At 38.4% G+C, this 15,666-nt stretch overlaps 1 long non-coding RNA gene across 1 annotated transcript in view; it reads left to right on the top strand.

Moving 5' to 3' along the window:
* LOC149214806 (uncharacterized) overlaps positions 1–15,666 on the top strand; it is a 290,327-nt gene that overhangs the window by 127,538 nt on the left and 147,123 nt on the right. The gene's annotated exons all lie outside the window — the stretch shown is intronic.

The following is a 15,666-nucleotide window of genomic DNA, read 5'->3' as shown; positions in this document are numbered from 1 at the left end:
CAAAATGGAAACAAATTGAGAAAATCCAAAAACACTTGATCATGAGCAAGTTCAAAATAAAAATTTTGGTACCTTATGAGATAATGTTGAGTGAAACATGAGAAACTGTCATTGAAGCAATTGCTATGGTGCAGCTCATAAGATATCTAAAAAGAATTGAGCAAATGGGAGTAGGTAGATGGCCTAATGTTATTTTCAATGAAGGCATGAGTGAAAGAAAGAAAACATGGATGAGACAAAACTGCACATGGACACAAAAATGGAATATCTATGTCAATGCCTGTCCCACAAATAGCAAGGAGCTAAAAGATTTTGTTAGGAAGAAGTTTAGTAAATGGGTACGGGGAAAAGAGTTGGGTAGAAAGAAGAAGTATTACATTGAAGAATTCAACCCTACCTGTGATCTACAACAAAAAGAGTTCATTGGAGCTAGCATTCCGTGGAGGGCAAAGGTTCTTATTGCTCAATTAAGAACCAACTCGCAACAACTTCGGTGTGAAATAGGACGGTGGAAAAGGCCTAAAGAATTTTGGGAAGAACAAGTGTGTACATTTTGCATGTCTGGGGTAGTGGAATTGGAAAAATATTTCATTTTGGAATGTGATGCGTTCAAAGACATCAGAGAAAGTTATGGGAATATGTTAGCATCGGTTTCTTGGTATTGTCTTTTTAGTGAGGGGGTTGTTGGAAGGTTGGGCCAGCTCATCATCAATTTGAATAAGAAAAGGCTTGAATTGCAAAAGGCGAAGAGCAGGGAATTGATAGCCCCAAAGTTTATTTTTAGAGTCGTGGATGTTAAAATATCATTTCATTTCATATGCAAAACATGTGAAGCATGAAGCCAAATCCCTTGATGCAAACAAAACTTCAACAACCTATATTGTTAAATCTTTTCATTATATCCCATCGTTTCCTTTTCCCAAGATTAGCCTTGGACCTTATGTGGCTCAATCTAGCTCTCAGGTCATCAACCTCCTTGGAGAGTGATAAGTAGTTTAGCTCTTCAACTATTTGTTACATGTTTTGTTACTCCACCTCAGGCCTACATTGAGTCCTAATATAGTACTAATCAAGCCATGGGAATACTAGCCTATGTGTTACATATTAAATAACCATCATAAGTTTCTCTGTAATCAAATGAGTAGTGATTAAGTATCCCTATTAAGATCCATGTTAGTTAAAGCAATGGTGTTCACTGTTTATAGTATCATCCGTAATCATTACACCACTAATAAGCGTAATGAGTAAGCATGTTGTATACACTAGTAATAAGCGTAATGAGTAAGCATGTTGTATACACTTCATACTTGTACCTGTTTGTACGATATATACAGTGTAGTTGTTACTATAATAATGATGGAACTAGTGTATAGATATTACCCTAATTATCAATACTAGTAAACATCATAAACTCTAATTTGAATACTATGGAAGATTAGTTATATGTGAACAGAGTAATGGTAATAAGTCTATAGGACTGGTGTCAATGAGGACTATTCAGTACTGGTTTACTTATAGCTATCCTTATATATAATGCCATATTACAGGTTACATTACTATTACTCTAACTCATCACAGTGGCTATTGAATGTTCATATTCAAACACATTGCTTATAACATGCTTGTGTATAGAATACAAAAGGTCAAGCTAACCTGGAATACAGTAAACTACGCACAGTGTAGTTATGGAAATATTATTAGCTTCTAAACAGTGATAATGAACATTGTTACTGCTACTAATACGATATGGTATATACTAGCATCAATTACTATGCCATGTAGAGTCTGTGAATGTATGAGCCACTAAGCTTTAGTTTGGGCTCTAAACACTATGATAGTATGGCTTATACTATGAAACTACCATACAGCCGTGCCGTAATAAGTCCAATCGATTCCCCTTACCTCATATTCCATATATATCATGCAGTGAATCTATTCATTTTACTTGAGGTTGTCTCTATTATAGTACTAATACCATATACTACTAAGTTCTGCCTAATTTGCCTAATTGAGTATTGTATTTGATGGTGACTGTGAATATAGGAACATAAGCAAATGAACAGTGCACACATGGTAGTATAATAGCCATTTTAGCTTATATAGATATACTTAGAAACAGTGGTTCGAGATAGAAGCTCAGACCAAATACCATACAGAGTAGAGTTGAAACACAATGCTTGCTTCTAACATCCTTATGTATTGTATATGAAAGCTCAAGCAGTATCAATAGGGTTCGGCACATCCAGCTAAGTTACACTTACTCTATTACAGTGATTACAGCTACGTCTTTCTCCATAATCTCTAAGGTGTTAAGTATCCCTATTCAAACTATGTGTATTACTTCTACCCTTGTTATGTTAAGCTCTGATTCCACCATTAGTGTGATGTCATATATCTCATAAGTTGAACTAATAGCCTTGTATAACTAGTATGAGTAGAGCTTAGATATAATAACCATCTTAATTAGGGAGATAACGATATGGGAATCATAACATAAGCTAGAAACAGGTTATGTATTACAACTGTAAGGGTGATTAGAACAAGGGGATCAATACTAGTTATAATGGGTCTGATTAATAGGGATATAAGCTAAGAGTGCTGTAATAATACTAGGATATTAGAGTTATACAGGTATGGTGTTTCAACTTTCAATGCTTATCATATTTATTATAGGCAGCTTCCACTGTTTAGAGTTAGTGGGTTTCATTAATCCAATAATTACGGTATAATGTTAGCTTAGATACCTTGTACACAATACTGTAGTTAAGTAATGATAGCTTATCTAAGTGGTAGTTATATGTCGTTAATTATATGATTCCTATACAGAGTGTAATCATAATAATGAGCTTAGTAGTACTCTGTTTTGATTATGATGAGTATTATTAGTAAACAAGCTAGTATTATCCCCATAACATATACAACTTATTTCTATACTGCTCCTTAGTATTTGTAGAGCTACTGATTTTGTTTAGCCAGTCATTACATATGTATGCATATGGTAATCAGCTTCCTTGAACATAAGAGTTATCAATATATTTCAATCCCATTATTTATGGTGTTCTCATTGATACTGGTAATGAGTAAGTATTAGCATAATAAGCACAGTTAGCTAATAGGATAGAACTAGTGTAATATGAGTAATTACAGATAGTGTTAGTGTTACGGTAATCAAATGTATACGAATAGAGCTGTTAACGATATTGATAAGCCCAAGTAATCAGGCTGGTTGAACTAGTAGTCACCAATAAACAGACATGTTTAACGTAATCTGATGTATGATTCCCATTAATTGATACTAATAGAAACATCAAATAGATAGCATGGTGTGAGTATTATTAGTAATAAAATACAGTGTAACTAATAGTGAACAAGCTGTGTAATGACTATTATCAAGCTCCTTGTTTACCTTATCATATACGTTATATCCCTAATCTAATTGCTGTTGTAACTACATATCTAACGCAAGCTAGTACGAGGTTAGGTATTGATTCATATATAACTTGATGATGTTGTACATATGAACTTTAACTCCATTGCTTTGATTCTCCTGTTTACAGAGTTATGATATGCATACTTTACCTAATTCATAATAAAGCATGTAGATAAAGCTTAGTTTACATTACACTAGTATACAACATGGCTTATCACTTGTCATATGTAGATACGTAACCAAATAGTGTAACATACCAACATGAACACATCCATGGTGATTACAGCTTCTCTCTATGTATGATTCTTGCACTAGTTACTACTATTTTATGAATGTAATCGCATTAGTACAGATTGATCGCATACCTCTAAGATAAGGAATGGGATTAGTTCATACTAGAATACTAATAAAGAATATATTGTTTTACCCACCAAAATAGGTAACCCTATAAGAGAGAATTTTTTTTTCCATTGATCACATCTAGTCGGCCATCCATAATCCCCTAACACCCACAACTAGCCAATGACAATGTGCCCCCTTATCTCCGCCACTTGCATCAGTCATATGCTTCTCACCCATTTGGCAAGAGCACATGAATAAAGGCGGGCTTCCAATCAAAAGGTACTTTATTCATTTTGCAATTGGTGCTTATTGTTGAAGAATCTAGGGCAAAGTAGTGTAGTGTGATTCTTCGTTACTTGATAACAATTTGTGGAGTATTTTTACTTTTCCTTATTAGCTTATGCTTCTTCTTCTTCTTCTTCTTATTAGTGCATATGTGTGTATTTCATCAAACTGCTACCAAAACATAAAAAACAAGAACACAAGATGTTGGCTCTGTGCCAGGGCCAAAACCTCTCTTCTCTTGAGAGGAAAATCCTTTAGCGAATTTCTCTTATTGAAGCTTCTATTGATCAATGACAAACCCTAGACCACTGATAAGAATATCCTCCAAGCACAAGTCAAGCCCTCTCCTCCTTTCTGCACTTTGTTCCTCGGCACATAGGCTTCCTCCTTTAGACACTTTGTTCCCCGCCACTTCGTCCTCCTCCTTTGATTCTTGTCTAGAGATAGACCTTCCTTGAGTGAGCCTTCTAGATGAGGTGTTCCTCTTCTATTCCTTGCTCAAGTAGACTTCAACTTTGACCAACCGAGATCCTTCTTGAGTGTATGATTGTACTGCTGTTCTGCTGCCCTAGTTTTCACGTATGGAGAGTACCCTTAGTGAATTAGGGTCTTTCTTCCTTCGCTAGAGAGAGGACTTCTTCGTCTGACTTGGGAGGCCTCGTAGGCCTAGTGACTAGCCCAAATACCAACAAATCTTGCTTCTGCTAAAACCGCAGTCTGTCCTCCTTATCCTCGCACTTGTGGCTGTTTCTTAGCCCTAGAACAGTCCCTAACTTTCGCTGTACTTTTGGAGACCCTTTAGACTTCCCTTAACTTTCTTTTCTTGACTTTTCTCCTCGCTGATTTCAGAGCTTACTTGAATTTTTTATAGAGGAGTAGACAACCTCTATATATAGAGGATTGTCCATCCATTTAGGCCGACTAGTCACCTTGTTTGTAGGCCAACTTTGAGGATTGTTTGGAGGCTGATTTGTTGAGCAGACTTCAGATGGTTTCCATGGTGGTGTAGCATGATTGAAGGAGCTTCTTGGTGGTGTCGTTGCATAGGAGTAGACTTGACTTTGCTTGGAGGTTTTCCCTTTGACTTTAATATATTATTTGTACATGGTGTAACATGCCCTTAAGGTCTTCAACATAATTCTTTTGACTCTTTGACTTACCTATAGCACTTTGACATGTGCTAGACTTACTTCAATGCACAAGAAACTCATTGACATATATTATAAAAATAATATTTCTTTTCTTGAATAAGTACAAATATCAAAAGTACATTTTATGAAGACCGAACCTAGTTACATTTCCTTCAACACTTATGCTTGTTTGTTTGTCTTTGGGCATTTGACATGGTTTAAGGGATGACCTAGAAGAAAGAAGGGTTTTGACCATGATCTTGTTCCCTCACCTTAAATGGGGGTTTAATCTTCGATCCTAATCTAGTGGGACCTCACCTAATGGCCCAATGGATATAGGAGGGGCACTACTTGGGAAGCCCTGGTTGAGATATCATCCCATCTATCCTTATTTCATACTTACCATTTTCCATCATACATTATGAGCCCTTATCTCACATCCATTCTTTGGGTTCAACTAACCTTTGGTTCTCTGGGATTGGGCACACATGCATCCTCATACATCGGTAGAGCCCGAAACTTTGCCTTGGGAGGTTGATGCAGGTAAAATAAACAAGAAAGAGCATATAATGGACACAAGCAAAATAAAATAAAGAGTATCAAAATGCAAAAGGATGGTCAAGACATACAAATTAGGAGGGGGGCAAAAGCCTAGCATGAGCTCATTAGCACATGTTGCTCTTCTACATCATGAAAAGGAACCCTTGCATGTCGCAACCTCGATAGGCAATGAGTTGCCTCGTCATTAAGTGGTAATACAACTGCTATACATCATACAAAGCAAGCTCTAACCCTTTCAGCTATGAGTAGTAAAACGAAGAAACATCAAGAAAAAGTAAAAGGCACACAAGAGAGGTGGAAAAACAAAGGTCAAGTTGCTAACTCATGCATCCATGACTGCTCTCTCCTCACATCTATACACTCAGGATGAGGACCCCATCATGTTGGTTCCTTTGACCATGGCACTTGGCTATGAAGTCTTCTCCCCTTCGTTCCATCATCGGTATTCAATGACACCTATCAATTGAAGGGTGCATTGAGGAAATGTTACTTCCCCTTAAGGGATGAAAACACCTAATAGGGTTGTCCTTTAGCCACTCCTATTGGAAAATGTAGCTAGGTTCGGTCTTCATTAATGTATTTGAGTCATCATGTAATGTACTTATCAAAAGAATAAAGAAAATAATTTATTATTATTATTATTACTACTTATTAAAGCACGGGTTTCATGCTTGGGTCATCATGCTTTAGGTCAAAATCCCCATTGAGGACTTCTAGGATTTATTCTGAGTCAATAGAGTCATTGTACTTTTAAAGAGACCCTTCTTGGGATTTTGAATCATGTAAAAAGGTTAAGTATTGAGTCAAATATGAATTATGTTACCTCCACACCAAGTCAGCCTTAAGATGATCAAGTCGGCCTCAAGGAAGGCTATTCAACCTCACCTAAAGGCTATATATGAAGCAGTTCGAATTCCATTTGGAGGACAATAAACTCAAGCAAGTTCGATATCTCTTTGAAGCTGGGAAAAGTGCGAAATAGAGGAAGAAAGCAAAAGGAGTGCAAGTTTGGTCTAGGAGAAGGAAGGAAGGAAAATCAAAGTTTTGGTGCATCTATCTCTCTCTCTCGTGCCCTAGTTTGGAAGATCGAAGTTCTCTTGTTGATGTTGTAGGTAGTTGTTGCATGTTGCTGATGCCAGATCAAAGTATAGGTTGAAGTTGGTGTTGCTGCCTCCAGAAGTTGTATTGGGCCAAGATCGATGTTTCTAAGAGGAGATCGAAGTCTTTCAGTAAAGATCGAAGTCTCCAAAGCAAGGTCGAAGTTGTTGGGTTCAATAAAGTGCTGTGACTTCCAGGTCAAGTAGGATTATCTGGAATCATAGAAGAAGGCTAACTTGGTGTGGAGGAAGTTTTTTTCAAGGTCTAGAGTCTTGTAATATCTCCGAAAATCTATTGAAAGGAGAATCACTCACTGGGTTTGCCCCTAAAGAGGGGTTTTTCCCTGGCTGTGAGCCTATGTCTGGTGTCCATTCTTTTATGTGCTATTTCTTTGGTAATTTCTTGATGAACTAAAAGAAAGAAGATATAAAGAAACCTAATAAGAAATTAAGAACATCACACGTAAGTCTACTATATTCAAGGAAGATGTCTAACACAATCAAGGGGGAGAACAAACTTGAAGGAGCCTCGAACAACAGGTCTTGGAAGAAGAGGATTGACCTCATCCTTGAAAAGAACAAGGTACTAGACTTGCTGAAAGGAAAAGTAAAGAAACCTACAGAAGACTCCAGTGATGCTGATAAAGTGAAGTTCAGAGATTTGGAATTAGTGGCCATGAACCTAATGGTAGAAGGAATAAAGGACAACCTTGTCCCATTCATAGCCAACATTAACCATGCTCAAGAAATGTATGAAGCTTTGTCAAAGTTATTCACTATTAAGAACATTGATCAAGTAGCAAGACTGAAGAATGAATTGAGGACCACACAGATGACCAAAGAAGATACATTGGCCTCCTTCTTTGTGAAGATAACAAGAATCATAGATGATCTTTTGGCCATTGATGAAATTGTTCCAGACAAAGAACTTGTGATCACTTCTATGCTAGGATTTCCTCCTACTTAGGGTGCATTTGTTGGAGGGCTCAACAGTTGGAAGGAAGCTCCCGATCGCTTGCAGTCAAGAAGAATTAAGGATTTCATTAGTTGCCAACCCTGAAGGAGTGTCAAATGCATATGCTGCTCAACACATAGGAAACTTCAAGAAAGGACCAAAGAGGAAGGTTGACATGTCCAAAGTAGAATGCTATCAATGTCATAAGAAGGGTCACTACAAGAGCGACTGTCCCAAAAATCCAAGAAACAAGAAGAGAGAAAGAGATCAAGCCAATGTTGCTGAAGAAGAAGACCTAAAGAAAGCCAAACTCGAAGAATCTGATATAAGGGACTTACACTATTAAATCCTTTGCTTCTGGTCTTAGATATCCTATTTTATATTTTTTATATTTAGAATTTATAGGTTTTAACTTTTAACATGTTTTTGTAAAAGACATTTTCTTTTGTTTTATAAGTTTATAGGTATCCCTCAAGCTTTGGAGGGAGCCCCCAACATCTCCCAAAGATAAGTATCTCACTTCTTTTCAATTTCTGGTTTTATGCACTTATTTAAGTTTTGATTATATTAAATACTAATCACCATTCTCCCTCTATTGTCTTAATTAGGAAAACATCTGCTATATCCTCAAGGAGTATGGAAGAGGACCTCCCAAGACAAGGTTTGTCAAGGAACAAAGGTATGCCTCAAACTACAAAACATTGATTTCTTTATAATAAATGTTCATTCATTTGATAATCTATTACTAACATCGTTATGTCTAGCTACATTGAATCATAATGATTCTTGTTTTGGGTAATTCATCACTTGATAAATCTACCCTCCTCATATTCTTAATTGATCTTATAGAAACCTAGACAGGTTCTCTGGAAAACCCTAACCTACGGGTATGCAAATGTTAATGTCTGGAAAACCTAAAACTGCGTAGGATTATTAGGACATGCTATTTGAAGTTTTTGTTGCTGATGTCATATTTGGGGTTTTGATATGATCATGAAAACCCTAACTTGTTAGGGTTGAAATGATGTTCTCTGAAATCCCAAACCTTTGAAGTTTTGGTATAGTAGGGTTTGCTTTGCTAAGTTATGAAATCCTAGATCTTTAGGATTTGGTTGGGCCTATAAGCAAAACCTTTAATATGTAATCTAAGATCCTAGGAATGTAGCCCTAGGTTTATATATGATTGATGATGCATTTCTAGATATGTGTGTTGACCTAATTAGTGTTGGTCATAAGTCTTAGGGTTTAATTTAAGCTCTTGTATGAGTTTGATGTTCTAGGATGATGATGTTTGGTAAATCTAGGGTTTTGCAGCTAAACCCTAGTAGTAGTTAATTTCTCTAGTATCTGAGATCTATTTATATAATGATTAATGAGATTGATAAGATAAGAAATCTAGGGTGTACATCAAAACTTAGTAAAAGTTATTCATGTTGTTAAGTTGTAATTGATTTTGGTTGTTAGAGATCATGTATGAAATCTAAGGTTTACATGAAATCCTAGTGAGAAGTCTAACATATGAATTCTGAAAGTTTCTTTGTAAAATTGTTTCTAGGGTTTGCTATATGTTGTAGTAGGTAGAAACATTGAAACCCTAGATGTAATGAAAGTTGTTATGAAATAAGTCTTGATGAAGTAGTCTAGGGTTTATGATAAAATCCCTAGCAAAATGTTGAAGGGTATGTGCCTTTTGTCTGGGCATCTGATATATAAAGTTGAAATGCTTCCGTGATTCTGATATGGCTAACTTCACACTTCTATAGATTTGGTTGCACTTGCTATCTAAGTTGTGTAGGTACATAATCTTCAAGATGGTGAAGATGATCACAAATAAAGTTGATGTAAATGATGATAATAATGATAGCTCTGATAAGATGGATGGAAGCCACGAAAGATTCTCCGATGTTGAAAAGAAGAAGCTGATTTCTCTTGTTTAAGAGGGAGCCTGGATAGAGGAAAATCTCCTTGTTTGAGAGGGAGAGCATAGTTTTGATCAGAGAATGATTTTTCAGGATATGTTGTTGTATGTGAAGTTGAAAAAGAAAGATTCGGTTGATAGGCCCACTGTGTTGAGAAGAAACATCAGGAAAACCCTGAAGGTTTGTGCTTATTTATGAATATGTGAAAGTATATTATTGATTGGGGTTGTGTTTGTACAAGTAAATATCTCGAAGGTTTTGATAGCATGATGGTTATCGATTAGTTTGATTGGGAGAGATTTGTTGAGGCTTTGCGAGTGAAGCATTGCCTGGGAGCACATCTGGTCAGCACTTTGTGTTGATGTCTAGGTCCCAAAGTAGGGAGGGTGGTGTGGGTCGTAGAGCTCTGACCATGGATACACACCTAGGTCCCTGGGTTGATGGTTAGCAAGTAAGCCTGATGGTACCTAGAGAGGCTGAAAGCTTGAGTCCATCTTAGTCCCACTTGGATAGATTGCCCTGGTCAGGAATCTAGTCCATGGCATTGCGGTGCCTAAATTGTTGAGAGACCAATGGATAGATTTCCCTGGTTAGGAATCTAGTCCATGGCATTGCGGTGCCTAAATTGTTGAGAGACCAATGGATAGATTTCCTTGGTTAGGAATCTAGTCCATGGCATTGCGGTGCCTAAAATTCTTCATGTTTCATATAGTTTAGATATTCCTTGTACTTGTTTATGATGAATACCTCCCTAGTTAAGAGGGAGTGTTGGAAAATGTAACTAGGTTTGGTCTTCATTAATGTATTTGAGTCATCATGTAATGTACTTGTTAAAAGAATAAAGAAAATTATTATTATTATTATTATTATTATGACTTATTAAAGCATGGGTTTCGTGCTTGGGTCATCATGTTTTAGGTCAAAGTCCTCATTGAGGACTTCTAAATTTTATTCTAAGTCAATAGAGTCATTGTACTTTTAAAGAGACCCTTCTTGGGCTTTTGAATCATGTGAAAAGGTTAAGTATTGAGTCAAATATGAATTATGTTGCCTCCACACCAAGTCGGCCTTAAGATGATCAAGTTGGCCTCAAGGAAGGCTATTCGACCTCACCTAAAGGCTATATATGAAGCAGTTCGAATTCCATTTGGAGGACAGTAATCTCAAGCAAGTTCGATATCTCTTTGAAGCTGGGAAAAGTGCGAAATAGAGAAAGCAAGAAAAATGAGTGTGAGTTTTGTCTAGGAGAAGGAAGGAAGAAAAATCGAAGTTTTGGTGCATATATATCTCTCTCTTGTGCCCTAGTTTGGAAGATCGAAGTTCTCTTGTTGATGCTGTAGCTAGTTGCTGCATGTTGCTGCTGCTAGATCAAAGTATAGGTCGAAGTTGTTGTTGTTGGGTGTTGCTGCCTCTAGAAGTTGTATTGGGCCAAGATCGAAGTTTCTAAGAGAAGATCAAAGTCTTTCAATGAAGATCGAAGTCTCAAAAGCAAGGTCGAAGTTGCTAGGTCCAAGAAAGTGCTTCTACTACTGCTGCTATTGCGAGGTCAAGTAGGATTATTTGCAATCATAGAAGAAGGTTGTCTTGGTGTGGAGGAAAGTTTGTGTCAAGGTCTAGAGTCTTGGAATATCTCTGGAAAACTATTGAAGGAAGAATCACTGATTGGGTTTTCCCCTAGAGAGAGGTTTTGCCTTGGCTGTGAGCCTATATCTGGTGTCCATTGTTTTATATGCTATTGCTTTGGTAATTGCTTGATAAACTAAAAGAAAGTAGATATAAAGAAACCTAATAAGAAATTAATATCACAAGTAATTATCAATTATAAGAAAATCTTTTTGCCTTTTTGATTTTCTAACAACTACTACCTAGGGAGGAAACACCATTGTGAGCTCAAAAGCCTAATTTTGGAAGAGAAGCCTTATTTGAAGTATTAAATAGCCCTTTACATTCAAGCTTGGTTCGCTTAGATTCAAAAAGGCCCATCAAGATATCGAAGGACGAGCTAGATGCTACTGGAGGCTGCCTAGGGTGAAACATATGAGCTATAGAGTTGGTTTTGCAGGTGCTACAGGACTGGACACCATCGCTACAGGAACACTTGAATTGCTACAGGAACGCCAAGGAGTGCTACATGGTTGAATTAAGAGGAGAAAAGGAGTCCAAACCACCAGGAATTTTACTCAAACCCCCATGAACATAAAGAAGTCATCCTAAGAAGGGTAAGTGTCCTCCTCCCTCCTCACATTCCATACAATTGAATAGAGAATTATGCTTGCTACAGGCATCATGTAACATGTTGATTTAGGGTAGTATCAGATGTGCTCTAGCCATGAAAATTGGTGGAGAGGCTAAAACACGTAAGATTTCCAAGACCCAGAAATGGTTTGGGCAGATTCTACCCGGTTTAGGATATATTAAAATAATTAATATTTTTAATGGAGTTCCTAAGTCTAAACTTAGGAAAAATAAAATATTAATGGGTATTAGTATAAAATTGGGTTAGAAGGATCTAAATGACATGGATCAAGCCAAATCTAATCTTAGCCATTGATTAGAGATGTAATCTCGGTCATTGAAGGACCAATAGGAAAAGTCTAAGAGGAGGCTTGAGGGTCAGTTGGAGAACACCCTAGAATGATCAGTTATTCAATTTTCTAGAGAGGGGGTTGCTAAAAGAAATCGAATCAGTGATCAGTTGCAGCAAGGGGCAGTGAGTATGAGACAGAGAGGCAGAGATAGTGCCGAGAGACTAGCGCAGAAGCAGAGAGAGGCAGACGTTGAGCCAGAGGGAGCCACGCAGAGGCAGAAGGGACTGTGCAGAGGCCAGAAGGGCTTGCATCATCCACACAGAGGCTGCAGGAGTGACACAGAGGGTCGTAGAGGTTGCGTAGAGCCTCAAAGGGCTGACACAATGAGTTTTGGGATAACACAGAGGCCATGTGCGCTGACACTGAGCTTCAGATTGTGTTGGAGAGGGTTTTGTGGGGCATACTTTCTAAATATTTGCTTCCGAATAGAGAGGTATTACTGTTGGATTATTTTCTCTGTCGGGTGAGCCGAGTTGACACCCAGTTGTACTCAAAACACTGCATAATAAAATAACCCTCAGAATCGCTGCACCGGTTTTCCGAAGTTTGGTTTTTCCAGGGACTAGTTGTCCAAAAATAATGGTGTCACTTGTGTGTTTTCTATTTCTTTCAGCTATTGATTTGTAGATGGTTGAGACTGTATTGTGTTTATTTTCAATATTTATATGATTAAAGAACTTGTTTGTAATTAACAAGTAGGAGAAATAAACTAGAGAATACAGATAATCAACATAACAAACCCTTGTGCAAGCAAATTCCTTTGAAAATTTTATTTTATCACATAAGAAAGGCAAGGCAAGAGCAGAGGAAATTTTTTTTCACTATAGTCACGGGTATCATCCTTATCCTTCTTTGACCAAAAAGAATTAGCCACCCTATCTCTACCTTTGCACCTTATACTACTCAAAGGAAAACCTTGAAAAAAATCCCCTCAGATAATTTAACGAAGGAGCAGTAGAAGCCATGGGGGGAGGGTTTCAATGGAAGAGAGCCCACAGACACCAAAAGAATTCATCAACATCCTCCTGTTAGAGACATTAGTGGATGGGGTTCTTTGAGCAATTGAAGGGGTATGATGATGAGGTAACACGAGTTTTCCATAGCCCTCAATTTTCAGGGAGAAGATAGTGCTGCCATTGTTGTTAGGGGACTTGCCATCCATCTGAACGTAGAGCTCATCAACAGAGTGACCACCATACCCTTAGGAGTTCGATGGGGCAAAGAGGATAGGACAATAAATGTCACAACCAAGAAAAACTTCTTTCTCCCTAAAGAGGAGCCTGTTGAAGACAAAAATGGGGTGAGAAGAGAGAGCCTCCCTTACCCTTGGGATGAAGTATCCTATAACATCCTCAAGTACATATCTTGTGAGGGTAGGTTGAGTATTGTGTATGCCTATCAATTTAGGTTGCTCTATGAGTTAAGGTTATAGATAGAGTGTTTCACATTGCCTCTTTCATTCGATCATTGAAATGAGCCAGAGAGAGGGAAGGGAAGCACCAACACATTGTCCATCATGGCCTCGTCAAGCTCATTGTCATGAATGCCTTAAGCCATCTCATAAGTCCTATGTGTGGGATGACTTTATGGACATGGATAGGGAGGCCTTCATTGAGACACAATCCCTTACCTCAACACAACAAGAATAAACACCAAAATCTAGTACTGGAGGAAGGAAAGGAGGAGAAAAGATAGAGGAAGGAGAAGGAGGAGAACAAAAAACAAAAGAAGAAATCCCTGGGGATCCCTCTAGATCTCAAAAGACAGGAAAACAGGGGAAACAAATGAGCCTCTCACTAAGAGAAGGCAACCCAAGCAGGGCCCCTTGTACTACAAGAGGAGAAAGAGCAGCAGGATCAAGCAAGGGAAGCCCCAACCTCCTTCAACAGTCCCATTCAAAATTGATGAGTTACCTAGCCAGGAAGGAGAATTGGGACCCAGTGAAGGGAAAATTGAGGAGGTCACCTCCCCTAAAGTCAAGGGTAAACAGTCCTTATCACCCATAGGAAGGCCCACCACTAGAGCAGTCACATCTAAGAACCTCAAAGCACAAGCTACCTTGCTATAGGAGAAAACAGAGGAGCTACAAGAAAAAACAAGGTTTCTACAGGATCAACAGGGAATGCTATAGGAAAGGGTAGCCACATCAAAAAGGGAAGAACAAGGTTTCAAAGAACTCCAGGAGCCTAAACCACAACTTTATCTTGGATCCTAGAACAAATTTATTGAGGGACAGAGAGTTATACCCGAGAAATTTGCAGTCCCCCTCTTATTCGAATTGGAAAGAGAGGCAAAACTCACATATGGATGCAGATTGAAAAATCAAAGAAGGTAGAGGATGTGGGCCTTATGGAGTAGAAATGGGCAGAGAAATGGCTTACCCAATATTAAGAGAGTCAAACATGACAGAACAACTGCAATCAGAGAACAAGAGCCTAATGGAGTAACTGCAGGAAAAAGAGGTACAACTTGCCACCATGGCAAGTTTGTCCATGGAAGCCATACAATGTAGGCAACCATCCAAGTCCTATGCCATCTTCCTCAAGGAGCAATGGCTGCAATTCCAGATAAAAACATTAGCACAATATGGCTCTCTACCATTCCAAGATTACAGGAAGTTCATTGACTTTTGTTAGAAGGTAAGTACTGAGGACAAAGCCAAAATGGTTGAGTTCTATATGCATAATATGATCCTCACAGACATGAACTTTTGGGACCCCAACTCAAGATTGGGGGACATGCAACTAATGGCACTAGCCTCTTGGTTGACCCATGAAGAAACAAGGGCTGAGGAAGTGAAGAGGGTGATGACCAAAGAAGAAAATGAGCCCTTGTACATCAGAGCAGAGTTAGTGAGCCCCAAGGCTGTCATCAGTAACCACAACATCATCTCCACCAATCCCAAATTGGCCCCTTGGTACATGGCAACACAGGAACAAGCTATCCTCCACTTTGAGGAAACCTTTAGGTTGTTGGGGATTGAAAGCTTGCAGGCTTGCCAAAGGAGATGGCATGCTCTGCCTCACAGTTTGCAAATCAGAGAGTATCACTCTCCTGAAAGACTAAGGAATGCCTTGGAGAGAACCCCACTTTACAAAAGGATCATTCAAAGGTTGAAGATCAATTGGATAGGGCTCAAACTCAGTCCTCCCTTACTGTTGGGCCTACAAGAGAGAAGAGACCAGGAAGAAGAGAAAAAGGAGTGGGAAGACATAGAAGCAAATGCAGGGTTCTATCCACAGGAAGGCACACCATCTGAGATGCCTTGGGATGTCAGAGAGGCCACCAGGGCCATGAATGAACTTCACATTAGTAAGTGAGTTACTTAGAGGCTAAGCAACGCCTTCAACAGGGAAGTG

The sequence above is a fragment of the Pinus tabuliformis genome, chromosome 1_1 (assembly GCF_031772625.1).
Source record: "Pinus tabuliformis cultivar Carrire ecotype Pingquan chromosome 1_1, CPIR1, whole genome shotgun sequence".
In the NCBI taxonomy this organism is placed as follows: Eukaryota; Viridiplantae; Streptophyta; class Pinopsida; order Pinales; family Pinaceae; genus Pinus; species Pinus tabuliformis.
Note: the sequence above shows the minus strand (reverse complement) of the source record. Positions and strands in the feature narration are given on the sequence as shown.